General features: G+C 43.5%; 1 pseudogene; it reads left to right on the top strand.

Annotated features, from left to right (window-relative positions):
• The first annotated feature begins 9,142 nt into the window (after positions 1-9,142).
• On the top strand, positions 9,143-13,327 carry LOC129534479 (transcription factor NF-E4-like; annotated as a pseudogene).
• The last annotated feature ends 1,254 nt before the right edge of the window (positions 13,328-14,581 follow it).

A 14,581-nucleotide genomic window follows, 5' to 3' on the forward strand; every position in this document is an offset into this window, starting at 1 on the left:
ATCATTTTTCATGCTTAGGTAGCAAGTTTTCCTATTGCTTTTACTTATAACACCATTTGCCTAAAGTCTTATCTAAAGGGATGGCTTTACTATCTAAGATCTAATTACTTGTCCTTTGTATTCAAGTAAGTATTTTCTGTCATGTCATTTTATTTGTATATTAATTAAATGACACAGATAACTCAAAATAGAAGTCACACCCTATCTCTAAAGAAGATACATAATTTAATTTATTTTCTGTAAGAGAAAAAGAAACCTACAGAATCAAGTCGGCTACAGGGTAACTTTCATTTGTACCTCCAAATCCACACTCTAACATGCTCTCTGCCCCAGGAGGCTGACCTATAAGAAACAGACAAAGGAATCCACTGATCACCACTTCCAGTTTGGTTCTACAATGGGAGGCACTAACGGGAGATGAAAGAGTGGGAGGGATGTGAGGTGGGGATTGCCAGGGCTTGGCCTTGTGCTTCTGCCAGAATCCCTACAATCTTTCAGATTGTTTTTTCCATATGGCTCTTGCTCCAGGTTCCTCTCTTTGTCCCTTCAGGCCTAGACATGGTAACGAAAACCCTTTCGCCTTCCTAAACCCTTGTATCTTTGTAAATTGATCTGTCCCAGATTTGGTTCTGAAGAAGCAGATTCCAAGATGGAGATTTGTGGGCATGAGGTTTATTAGGGAGTACTCTCAGGATTCAAACCTGCAGGAAGGAAGGGGAGGGAGAAAAGTAGGGCAGAGGAAGAGGCTGGGTAAGCCCAAAGTGACTGGGAGCCTGAAGCTGGGATGCACCTTCAGAGTTGGATGCACCTCTCTGTGGGATATTCACAGAGGCAAAGGGTAAGGCCTTTATTGTCCTGTGCTGACAAGTTGTTGGATGCAGGCTGCCCCTGGAAGACAGCATGAAGTTTGGTAAGGTGACTGTCTTCAGCCTGTGGGGACTAGGTCCTTCAGTCCTGATGGGAAATTTGAGATGTGCAGTTTCCATGACAGCTCAGCTCTTGTGCTTCATGGATCCACTTCTTTCTGCATGTTAAGGAGAAGCTCCTCTAGGATCACAGTTGGCCTCTTTTCCTGGGGAAATCTTCCTGTTTTACTTTACAGTCTAGATTTCCTGTCTCTTTTTGGTACCTCTGCTGGTCTACTTGGCTGGTGGAATGACGTAGCTTCTCACTCCTGAGAAGTCCCATCACTATGCTTTTGTTAGGTGGAGACTGTTGCATTTATCCATCTATTATTAAAAAATGGGCAAGGGAATTCTAGGGACACCCAGACAAGTTAGCTGGGGGCCTGTCTGTGGCCTTGTGTCAGCAGTCCCAGCTTCTTCTGAAGAATGGGATTGATCAATGCTCATGGTACAGTGATTCCTCTTCTTGCTTGGTGATCTCTTGGCATGAGGAGCCTGATGCTTCCAAGTGGCAGCCTTAACCTCATGTTCAATTGAATGCTTGTTGTATTCCCTGATGGAAGCACACCTCCTTTGGGCACCAGGACCTCTAAACCCACAGAGCCTAGGCACAAGTTCCCCAAGGAGTCAAGTGTATTGATGGTAAGTGAGGCTATTGCTGCTTCCACTCCTTAGCTCCCACATATTTTACCTCTTGGGGACACAGCATCATATAATGATTGTTTATTTAGCATGTATATTACACCCAGGAGAATCTGATGATGACATTACCTTGCAAGGATGGGACACCATTCTCCTTGGTGTAATACACATGCTAAATAAACCTCCGATGACATTACCTTGCAATGGTGTGGCCCCTCCACTATGCCTTCAACAGGCCTTTCCATCACTCTGTTAGTGTGGCAGCTTCTGGATGGTGCACGATCTGATGGGACTAGTAGAGCTTGTTCCACTTGGGTCAAGCTGGAGCTTGTCCACTCGTGCACCTCCTTTCTTGTAAAGTGGGTCACTTGGTTTAATGGGATGTTATGTGAGATGCCATGTTGGTGGATCACTAACTCTCTAAGCCTTTAGATGCTGGTGCCAGCTGAGGCCCTGCAGGCAAGAACAGCAAATCCAACCCAGAAACATGAATTAATTCATACCAAAATGAATCAATGACCTTTCCAGGGTAGAAGATATTCAACTTTCCACCACATGGCTGGTTGGTCTCAAGGGCTAATATCATACCTGGGCAGGGATAAGGGTCATCCTTGGTTTCTGTTGCTGGAAGGTTGAATATTTTGTCGGCCTTGGTGGCTGGGTCAATGTTGTGGAGTGGGAGTGCATATTGCTGGATCCATGCATAGCCCCCACTCCTGCTACCAGGGCTATGCCATTCATGTACCATTGATTGAACATTGACATCTAATGACAGAGGCTGGCCAAAGTCAACTGGCCACATATTCTCTTGTGTCTATTGGTGATTTAGTGGGATGTTCTTTTGTAGTGTATGTTCCCTAGTGATCATTAACATGTAATAGAAGGATCTCCACACCTCCTTTCTGTTCCATTAATCCATTCACAGCTCTTTCACCCAGACCTGCTTCATCCTGATTTTCCAATCTCTCTTGATCAAATGATTAAGCAATTTTCTTGTTCATGAATCCATACATATTCTCATCTGGTGATGATATTGGGACTAAGAGAGGAAGGGAGGCAATGAGGAAGTAAGAAGAGAGAAAAGTTGAAATATTGGTTAGTCATTTTACAAGAACACTTGAACAATCAGAAAGCTGTGGCAGGTAAGAATTGCATATTCCCATTTAGTTTCTACTAATGCCTCTGAAGACTCTAAAGGCAAAATATTTTGTTTCAAATCCGAAATATTTGGCAGGACGTAATGCTGATATTTAAGTTACTTCAAACAGGAATTGTTTGATACATTTATGGATCATCTTTTCTAAAATTTCTAGCAAATTAAAAACTGGAGGATAAGAAACAGCTTTCAGAATGAGGCAAGTAATTCTAAATAAATGTATATGAATTCAAGAAAAAAATAATGCTTCTCTGTGGCATCTCCAAGATAAATAATAAAATAATGGTTTTTTTTTTTTTTTTGTAAAATACTAAAGCAGAGGAGGAGGAAGAAGGGGAGGTGCCCTGGGTATGTGCAAAACTTTCACTCATGCTAGGCACATCGAAACCATCCCCCTTCAGCTCACATTTTAGAGGAAATAGGATACAGGGAATTACCATATCCTTCCCAGGTCCAAACATTTTGAAAAACTTGGCATTTTCTCCACAGTGGTTGCCCTGATATTTTTAGTCTTTTCCAGTACAAATCATAGCTTCACCCCGTTATAAAGCAAACACTTTATATCTCCATTATATAAAGCTTTAATCCCCATTATAAAACGAAAACTCTATACAATGGAAATAAAACTTTAATGTCCTTTTGATCATTTATTACTTCACATTTTTAATAACTTTTGGTTGAATACTTCAGAGAATGCTAGGCTCTGAGTATATCTGGATGAGCAACACAATGTGTCTGAGTCCAAATATAATAACGTATCATATTTGTAATGACACGAGAAGTAAATGGGCTGATGGAAGCAAATATCAGGGACACTTGTTCCAGTCTGGTGGGAGTATAAGAATGAGGTCACAGAATTGACATTTAAACTGAGACCTGGAAAATATTTAGGATAAAGATTAGATAAAACTGTTAGCCATGGTGGATAAAAGCCAGGGAAGAAATAGTTGCAGAACTCTAACACAGGTTTGGAGAGTCATCAAGAACAGGTAACAAAAGGTATAGAGACTATCCCAAGGCTAATGGGAAGTTACTGAAGGGCTTCAAGCACTTCTTCTTCCCTCCCTTCCTCTCTGCCTGCTTCTCTCCCTCATTCCCTTCATCCATTCTTTCTTTGTTTTTTTTGCCTTTTTTAAAAATGATGACACTGACTGCCCTATCAAAAATGGAAGAAGAGGGTAGATTCAATAATATTTTTTAAGATGGACTCAATAGATCTTGGCCACAAGAAATATTGAGTTGAGAGGTAAGAATAAAGGATAAAACCCAGGTTTTTCAATCCATCTATGAGAAGATAGTGATCTCACTGACAAATCTGCAGCAGAGAAGGTGGAGAAGGTTCCCTCTCTGTTCACTTATCACAAATATATATATTTTTTTATATGATGGACTAAGATAAGAACTCTTTTGTTTACGTTTTTATCCTCAGAACCTAGTCACAGATCTCATTTCAAAAATCTTGAATTGCCTTGGAGCTTGTGATGGATAATTTTATGTGTCAATTGACTGGGATTAAAGATGCCAAGACAGCTAGTAAGACACTATTTTTAAATGTATCTGTGAGGGCTGTTTCAGGGAGAGATTAGCATTTGAATCAGTATGCTGTGTAAAGAAGATCCACCTTAACCAATGTGGAAGGACATCATTCAATCTGTTCATGGCCCAGATAGAAAAACAACAACAAGAAAAAAAAATGGAGGGTGGGCTAGTTTGCACCCTCTCTCTCCTTGAGAAGGGAGATACTTGTATTACACCTTAATGATCACTAGAGAATATGCACTTCAAAAGAATATCCCCACTAAATCACCAATAGACACAGAAGAATAATTTGGCCAGTTGACATTGACCAGCCTCTGTCATTAGATGCCAGTGTTCAAACAACAGTTCATGAATGGCATAGCCCTGGTAGTAGGAGTGGAGGCTGTGCATGGATTTAGCAATATTCACTCCCACTACTCAACAGTGACACAGGTACTGGTGCTGACAAATATTCTTTCTAGCAACAGAGGCCAGTGAGGACACTCATCCCCACTCAGGTATGGTATTAACCCTTGAGGCCAATCAGCCACATGGTGGAAAGCCGGCTACATTGAATATTTTCTACCCTGGAAAGGTCATTGATTCATTTTGGTGGGAAATGATTTGTGTTTCATGATTCATGTTTTACTCATCTTCTTCTGAGACACGAGTATCTCGTTCTCAGGCCTTTGGATTTAGCCTGGGGATTACACCATCTGACCCCACCCCTTTAGACTCTGATCAGGACTTACACCATTGACTCCCCTGATTCTCAGGCTTTTAGACTCAAAGTGAATTACATCACCAGATTTCCTGGTTCTTTAGTTTGCAAATGGTAGATCACGGGGCTTCTTGGCCTCTATAATTGCATGAGCCAGTTCCCATGATAAACAAACAAATATATATCTCTCCATATATCTTATTGGTTCTGTTTCTCTGAGAACCCTGACTAATAAGTCCAATTTTCAAGTGATGGCAGGCAGTAATGGTTTTTCATGCACCAAATCCATTCAGTTGATAATTTATTTTCCCACGCAATACAAGTTTAGGTTAACCTAAAGGAAAAAAAAAACAAAAAACCAAAAAAAACACAAGAACCAAATAAACACTACACTGGATCCACACCAGCCCTATAAAACTAAATGACTTCCTTTAATTTTGACGTGCTCTGGGATTCAGTCCTGGATATTATTCTCCTTATTATCTACACTCATATCAATCTGATCCAATTCCATGGCTTTAAATACTATCTACACTTTGACAACTCCTAAATGCATGTATCCAACTCCAATTTCTCTGCTGAATCCCGGATTTATATATTCTCCCTAACCAGTATCTCTACATTGATGTTTGGTAGACATCTTAAACTTAGCATATGCAAAACTGAACTATCTTTTCCTGCTATTACAGAATACCGGAGACTGGGTTATTTACAATGAACAGAAATGTATTGGCTTACAGGTCTGCAGGCTGGGAAGTCCAAGACTGATGGGTTGGCATCTGGTGAGGGCTTTCTTGCTGCACCATCCCATTGCAGGAGGCAAAAGGGCAAAAGATGACCCATTCCTGAAAGCCTTTTTATCAAGGCATTAAATCCACCTCTTAAATATCTCACTTCTTCATACCATTACAATAGCAATTAAATTTCAACATGAATTTTGGAACAGACATTCAAACCATAGCACCTACTCTATCTAAGTCTGCTCCATCTCTAGCCATCCACTTTCTTAGGACAAAAATTTCCACATCCCATATTCAGTCACCTCAAAACCTGTTGGCTCTGCCTTCAGAAAATATCCAGACTCTATTTCCCGCTACCTCTTGTGCTATCACCCTGGTCTGAGCCACCATCCTATCTCACTTGGATTCCTGAAATTGCTTTCCAATGAGTCTCCTCATTTTCCTCGTGCACCCTACAGTTCATGCTCAACAGAGCAATTCCTTTTGAAAACAGAAGTCATGTTAGTCACATCACTCCTCTGTTTAAAACCCATCAATGATTTCTAACTCATTCAAAGTAGAAACTTAAGAGGTTCCATATGATCAGATATACAATTGGATACCTCCCTGACCTACTTCAAGCCTTTGTTCAAACATGAATTTTTCAGTGAATCCTTCATTGACAATTCCATTTAAAATTGTCACTCCTCTTCCTCAGACACTTCAGATCAGAGGTCACCACTCCCCAACCCCCACCTTTGTTCTACAATTTGTTTTTTTTTTGTAGCACTTATCTCCCACAAAAACGAACCCTGAGTTAGGGTTCTCAGAGAAACAGAACCAATAGGCTGTATGGAGACAAGAACTACATAATTCACTTGCACATTATGTTCATTGTGTATTGTCTTTCTTCTGTCACTAAAATATAAACTCCATGAGAGCAGGGATCTTTGTATGTTTTGTTTTTTGATATATTGTAAGAACTTCAAACAGTTCCGATAGATAATAGGTGTTCAAAAATGTCTGTTGAATGAAATCATGAATGCCTTCTTTATTTTAATGAGGCCCTGCGGCTAGTGGTGTACTATATTACTGTTCACAAAAATTCAGTGTCTCCTCACCATCTAAAGAACATAGTCATCACCAAATGACTTTTTTTATCCAATAAAATGTAAGTGGGAAGAAATTTGTGTTATATGTGTTCAGAAGCTTTAAGGACCAGCATGCGATTTAGCACACTCTCTTTTCCCTACCCCTGTATTGTGGAAGCATGTGTGGAGGTGGGGCCTCCACTATCCTGAATTCCTGAGGGCCTGTGATGAGGAGAATCATCTTGCTAAACTATGATGGACACGTAGCTTAATGACAAATGAAATTTGATATTATGGTCTATCCTGACTAATATAGAATCAAATTCTGGGGTCTTCATACTCAAGTTAAATATCATCAGGTGGTTGGAACTAATTGCACTTTATGAGCATTTATGTTTATCATGCTCTCCAATTAAAGTAGAATATCTGAGAGTCACAATTAGGCCTTTCAGATGCAATGTAGGAAAGAGAAGGCATTATATGGTTTCATTGTCTCTTGAAACATCAAGATATAGGGAGACTCCATGATGCTAGAGGAACTGCAGTGATGGTTGTCTTCTCAAGGTAGCATGCACACAGCAACTAGGAAAAAGGTGAATCGTATGGGAAAGAGGAGAGTCATAGTGTAAGTGAACCTTGCCTAGATGGGGATCCATCTGTCATCGGGTCAATTCAAGTGTCTTCTCAATGATACTTTTAACCTCTTTGTAGAGCATCATTCACCTGTCCATGTTTCCCACCATAGATATAAAAGAGGGACAATGAGTCTACAAAAAGACACAAACGGCTAGCGTCTTCATTTCTTTGAAGGCAAAGTAGAGGTTCTTAAAGACCAGAAAAAGTTCAACTCAGTAAGCTCAGCCCCAGGGAAACCATTTGGGTCCGGATGGCTGGAACTCCAGACCAATTGCCTCTAACTGTGGGCAACACTATCTAATTATCCTAATGATTGGTGCAAATGTTTTAATTTTTAATGCATGCTATGGGGTGAAAAATTCAGCAATCATGCAATATGATAAGTGGTTGAAAAATATAAATTGCCATGGAAGCCACAGGAGGGTCAACCCATCTATACTTCCTGGTCTCATTAAAAAATTAAAGATCCAGATTTCTGTCTGAATCCAGCCATAATGTAACCACAGGTTGCATCTTGGGAATCCACAGCCATAATGCTTTGGGAATTCTTGTCAAAACCATTGCTTAACTTTTTAACCCAAAATTCTTGATGATAGAATGTGACCAGTATTCTAATAAAAAAGTATTCCAGAAATGTAATTCAGTGTTTCTATACAGAGAGAAGAAACTGTCCAAGATTCAGAGGACAGGGCCAGTGTCCAGAAATATTCTTTGAAGCCTATAACAGTATCAGCAGCCATGCCCTTCCATTTCTGCCCATGGATGTCAGATGGACATTCACTGTGCCATCCAGCTGTTAGGAGAAGGCTGTAATCTTTCTGTTTGTAGCTAAGTTTCCACTTTTTTCCTCTGACCATTCTCATCCTTCCCCTTGCCACTTCTCCAAAGGTCCAGTAAATGCCCAGGGCCAGAGACATCGGAGTCATTGTGAGAAAGGGGAAAAGGATGCACACCCAAGTTAACTTCTCTGCTCACCTCAAGCTTGGCCTGAGAGATGCAGCTGGCACTGTTCCCTATTAAAGAGAAGCAAACCCCCAATGGGCACAGGTTTCTGTCACACTCTTCTGACCAGGCATCTCTAATTGCTTAGTGTGAGTGAGAATGGGGAATCCCCAGAGCAGTATCCCAATAAGGCAGTGTCCCAACCATTCTCCCATCATTGATCCAACATTTATAAAATGTTATTGGATAATTGCAACATTACTAAGATGCAAAGACTTTGGAGCACATGCTTCTGCCTCAAGGTTAAACAACAGGTTTGGGAAGGGTTATAGGTCAATAACCAATATGGTTTGGTTCTGCGTCTTCCCCCAAATCTCACCTCTAATTGTAATTCCCATGTGTCAAGGGAGGGACTTGGTGGTAGGTGATTGGATCATGGGGCAGTTTACCATGCTATTCTCATGATGGAATTCATAGTTTAATAAGTGTGAGGCTCTTCCACTTCACTCTTCTCATCACAGCCCCTCCCATCATAGGCCTGGAGGCCAAGGAGGCAAAAATGGTTACGTGGGCTGGGTCCAGGGCCCTGCTGCTCTGTGCAACCTCGGAACTTGGTGCCCTGTATCCCAGCCTCTCCAGCTCGAAGCATTGCTAACAGGCGCAAACATACAGTTCAAGTTGTTACTTCAGAGGGTGCAAGCCCCAAACCTTGATGGGTTCTACATGGTGTTGGGCCTGTGGATGTGCAGAAGACAAGAGTTGAACTTTGGGAGTCTCTGCCTAGATTTCAGAGGATGTATGGAAATGCCTGGATGTCCAGGCAGAATTCTGCTACAGGGGTGAAGCTGCCTAAGGCTATGGGAGCCCACCCCTTGCATCAGTGTGCCCAAGATGTGAGACGTGGAGTAAAAAGAGATTTTGGAGCTTTAAGATTTAATGAATGTCCCACTGGGTTTTGGACATGCGTAAGGCCTGTGGCCCCTTTGTTTTGGTCAATTTCTCCCACTTGGAACAGGAACATTTACCCAATGCCTGTACTCCTATTGTATCTTGGAAGTAACTAGCTTGTTTTTTATTTTACAGGCTCATAGGCAGAAGGGACTTGCCTTGTCTCAGATGAGACTTTGGACTTGGACTTCTGAGTTAATGCTGGAATGACTTAAACCTTTGGGGGACTGTTAGGAAAGCATAATTCGTATTGAAATGTGAAAAGGACATAAGATTTGGGAGAGGCCAGGAGTTGAATAATATGTCTTGGCTCTGTATCCCCATCCAAATCTCATCTCAAATTGTAACCCCCATGTGTCAAGAGAGGGAACTGGTGGGGAGGTGATTGCATCATGGGGGCAGTTTCCCCCATGCTCTTCTTGTAATAGAATTATCACACGATCTGGTTGTTTGATAAATGTGTGGCTCTTCCCCTTTGCTCTTCTCTGTCTCCTGTCATCTTGTGAAGAGGTGTCTGCTCTGCTGTCACCTTCAGCCATGATTGTAAGTTTACTGAAGCCTCCCTAGCCATGCAGAACTATGAGTCAGTTAAACCTCCTTTCTTTATAAATTACTCAGTTTCAGAGAGCATGTTTATGGCAGTGTGAAGACAGGCTAATGCAATGACTCACCTATAATCCATGTAAGAAATTGAGCAAAGGGTACACTTGTATTTTAAGGGTAATATATGGTGGTTCCCAGGGGCTGTGAGCATGGAGAAATAAGTGACCTCCCTAAAACAAGGTAGAATTGGGGTGGGTCATCTTAGGACACACCATTTTTTTTCACCACAATCCTGGTTATGAAGTAATGTAACAACCTCAAATTGACTGGCACCTTCAATATCCCAATGGGGTTATTTTCTATAAGCCTCACTTCCAGCATCTGAAAACATACATTGTCTGGGGCATAGGGAAGGGCAGCAACATGTTTGCCTCTTGCTAGAGCCAGGGCTCACTGAGCATGGAGCATGGCCACACATCTCTGGACTGTAACCCCAGAGCTTATGCTAGATATATAAGCACACTGCTCAGGGAAACAAAAAAAGTGAAACTTAAGCTTTGTGTCTAAATCTGCCTGGGATTTAGACTATAAAGTAATCACTTCTAGAGCTACTTTTTTTATTTTGTTTTTTGTTTTGTTATGTTTTTTTGAGACATTTTTCTGTCATTAAGGCTGAAGTGCAGTGGTGCGATCTTGACATTGCAACCTCTGTCTCCCAAATTTAAGTGATTCTCGGGCCTCAGCCTCCTGAGAAGCTGGGATTACTGGCATGTGCCACCACACCAGCTAATTTTTGTATTTTTAGTAGAAATGGGGTTTTGCCATATTGGCCAGGCTGCTCTCTGAAAGATTCTCCCTGGGGCTTGAAAGCTTAAAGGGATGAGTAACTCCTCCCCTCTCAAGTCCAGTCCCAAAGCACAAGCCAACTTGAGCCAGCAGCATGCATCAGCAAGATAGCAGAAGCAGGAAGAGAGCCAGATGGAAGACACCTACCCTGGCCAGAAGACACATACCCCTGAAGAGCAAGAAAGAGGCCATCCGGGTACTACATAGCAGTCATGTCAGACTAGGACACTTCCTGTTTCTAGGAGACCATAAAACCCTTGCCCCATCCTCATTTGATGCTGACGCCATTTTGGGCCTCAGCCTACCTGTACCCAGGTGCTCATTAAAACAGCATGTTGCTCCACATCACCTCATGTTGTCTGTTGGCATGCTTTCAGGGTTCGAACCAATACAATCTGGTGCTGAAATCCAGGACGGGCTTACGTCTGCATTCCCCATGGACCTACCCCTCCACCCCAGAGAGCAGGCCACAGCAGCCAAACAAAGGAAGCTCTTCAGCCTCCAGTCGCCTCTCTGTGCATGCACATCGGTCACTGATCTCGCCTACTCGTAAATTTCCCGGGAGCCCAGTTAACGGGAGAATCTGCACAGCCTCTCTTGGTTTCTCCTGTCCAAAAATTCAACATTGGCCCAAGAAGGCTCCCGCATGTGCCAGGCACTCACTGATCATCTGGTCTTAGGGGGATGCCTCTAAGCCATTTGATCCCGTTCCGGGAACAAAAAAGGCAGCAGTGACGATTCCTCCTTTTATCATCTCCCTCTGGCCATCCAGGACGGTCTCATTTTTCCCTGTTCTCCCAAGCCTACCCTCCGTTATGGGAAACTCCCGGTCCTCCATTCCAAAAAAACAGCCCTCTAGGCTGCTTCATAAAAAACTTGCAAACCTTAGTCCTCAGGCAAAATATCCGCACTAAGGGCCTTGTCTTTTTTGCAATTCTGTCTGGCCACAGTGGGTCCAAATGGGCCACAAATGGAACATTCAACTTTACAATTTTAACTGACTTAAGCAATTATTGCCGATGAATGGAGAAATGGGGAGAAATTCCTTATGTCCAGGCCTTTTTGCACTCGGATCACAACCCGACCTCTGCAATTCTTGCTCCCCTGTTCAAATCCTTCTCCTCCATTCTCTCCACCCTGATCACCTTTCTCCTCCCAACCCTACCTCTTTTTCCTCGTTAGATCCAGCAGACTGCTGTCCACCCCTCCCAGCCCCCACCTCTCCCTCTCAACTGTCTTCTTTACCCCCATAAGCCTCCTCTTTATTTTCTCAGCTGCGATCTTCTTAGCCGCCATCTTCCCAGCTGCCATCTTCCCAGTCAGTTGTATCCACTTCTTTTCCTACACAGTCCCCTCCTCAGGACAATTTTAGTATTGCCTATACCCATTCTCCTCCCCCACCGCCCTCTCCTGAGGCTTGTAAACCCATCCCACCGTTTTACGCCTCTATCTATCCTCCACTGCCTGTTAACTCAAACCCCCTTCTCCCTTCAAAGCCGCAGCAGGAACCACTTCCAGGTTCTTTCTTCTCTCCCACCGGTACTCACTCAGGCGCCATCTTTGGCCCATGCCCCAACCTTACTTCAGCGCCTGTGCTAGAGTGCCCCCTTCAGGAAGTAGCAGGAACTGAAAGTATTGTTAGAGTTCATGTTCCTTTCTCCCTCACTGATCTCTCTCAAATTAACAAAAGACTTGGTTCATTTCCAGAAGACCCTACCTCTTATATTAGGGAGTTTCAGTACCTTACCCAGTCTTATGAACTAACTTGGCATGACCTCTACATTATCCTCTCTTCCACCCTCACCCCAGAAGATGGGGACCGTATCTGGACCATAACTCAGGTGCATGCTGATACACTTCATCACCAAGCTCCTGCCCAGCCTACTGGTGCAGAGGCAGTCCCTAACCAGGACCCTTACTGGGATTATCAAGACGGGGCCCCTGGATGCCACCATTGAGATCACATGATTATGTGTCTCCTTGCAGGACTCAAAAAGGGTGCCCGTAAAGCAGTGAACTATGAAAAACTTTCAGAAATCACCCAAGGTCCTGACAAAAACCCAGCCTTTTTCTCTCTCATTTAACTGAAGCCATGAGAAAGTATACCAACCTAGACCCAGCCAGCCCAGAAGGAACCAGTATCTTAAACCTGCAGTTCATCTCCCAATCCACCCTCAATATTCAGTGCAAGCTTCAGAAGCTTGAGGACAGTCCTCAAACCCCACAACGAGACCTTCTTAATTTAGCCTTCAAAGTCTTTAACAATCATGATGAGGAAAGTAAAAGGCAAAAACAGGCAGTGTTTCAAATGCTTGCCTCTGCCATCAGGGGCCCTGCAGGCCCACGGGGCTGCAGCTCCACACAGAAGCCTCCTAGCAATCCATCTCCTCCTGGTGCCTGTTTCAAGTGCGGCAATGAGGGCCACTGGTCCAGACAATGCCCAAACCCAGGTAAGCCCACCAGGCCATGCCCCCTCTGAGGAAGACCCCACTGGAAGTCAGACTGTGAGTGGCCCCTGCAAGGACTGCCCCCATCCCTTCCCAAGCTGGTCATAACCTCCCAGTTGGATCTCTTTGGCTTTGCCGCTGAAGACTGATGGTGCCCTGGAACAGATGCACTGGCAACTACCATCGCTTCATCCGAGCCAAGGGGAACCCTGATGGTGGTATTTAGGCCAGTATTTTTTTTTAATTAATACCAGGGCAACCTACTGTGCTTTACCTAATTTTTCAGGACCCACCGAGTCCTCCCAGGTCTCTTTTATAGGACTTGATGGACAAGTCTCCAAACCCCGAGCCAACCCTCCACTTTTCTTCTCCCTGCACACCTTTTCCTTCACTCACTCTTTCTTAGTCCTGCCTTCATGCCCAACTCCGCTCCTAGGCAGAGACATCCTTTCAAAACTCCACACTACTCTCCACTTCCACATTGCCATATACCCAATGCATCTACCCTGTCCCCTCCAGTACTTCTAACTTCCTTCTACTCCTCCAACCTTCCACCCTAAACCATGCAAGTTTTCCTTATTCCCCATCCATAGTTAACCCCACTGTTTAGGATACTTCACACCCTCAGTCGCAGAACACCACACCCCTGTCCGCATTATCCTTAAAGAGCCCACCTAGTTCCTGTCCCAGAAGCAGTATCCCATCCTCCAAGCAGCTCTCATATGCCTAAAGCCTATCATTTCTTGCCTCCTTGCCAGTCACCTACTCTGCCCAACAAGCTCCCCTTTTAACACACCAGTTCTAACTGTTAAAAAGCCAGATGGAACTTACCGCTTAGTCCAGGACCTCAGGCTCATTAACCAAGCTGTACTCCCAGTATGTCCAGTAGTTCCTAACCCGTATACTTTACTTTCCACAATTACCTTCAATACCACCCCTTTTTCTGTTCTAAACCTAAAGGATGCTTTTTTTCACAATTCCTTTACACCCTGATTCCGAAAACCTCTTTGCCTTTACGTAGGAAAACCCCGACACCCAACTTTCATGTCAGTTCACCTGGTGTGTACTACCTCAAGGTTTCAGAGACAGCCCCCACCTTTTTGGACAGATCCTTGCTCACAACCTCTGTACTTTATCCCTAAAACCGTCCACTGTCCCTCAATGTGTTAATGATCTGCTCCTGTGTAGCCCCTCTCCAAGAGACTGCAACGCCCATACTATCTCTCTCTTTTAAACTTTTTGGCAGAATGGGGGTATTGGGTCTCCCCTAAGAAAGCACAAACATGCACCCCCTCAGTCACCTATCTAGGCCTAGCTCTTACCCCGTGAACCCAAGGGCTCACAACCAACCACATATCCCTCCTCCAGTCCCTCCTGCCTCCACAAACTAAGCAAGAAATTATCTCTTTTCTAGGACTAGTGGGATATTTTAGGGTCTGGGTTCCCTCCTTCACTCTACTTGCCAAA

The sequence above is a fragment of the Gorilla gorilla genome, chromosome 5 (genome assembly GCF_029281585.2).
Source record: "Gorilla gorilla gorilla isolate KB3781 chromosome 5, NHGRI_mGorGor1-v2.1_pri, whole genome shotgun sequence".
Lineage (NCBI taxonomy): Eukaryota > Metazoa > Chordata > Mammalia > Primates > Hominidae > Gorilla > Gorilla gorilla.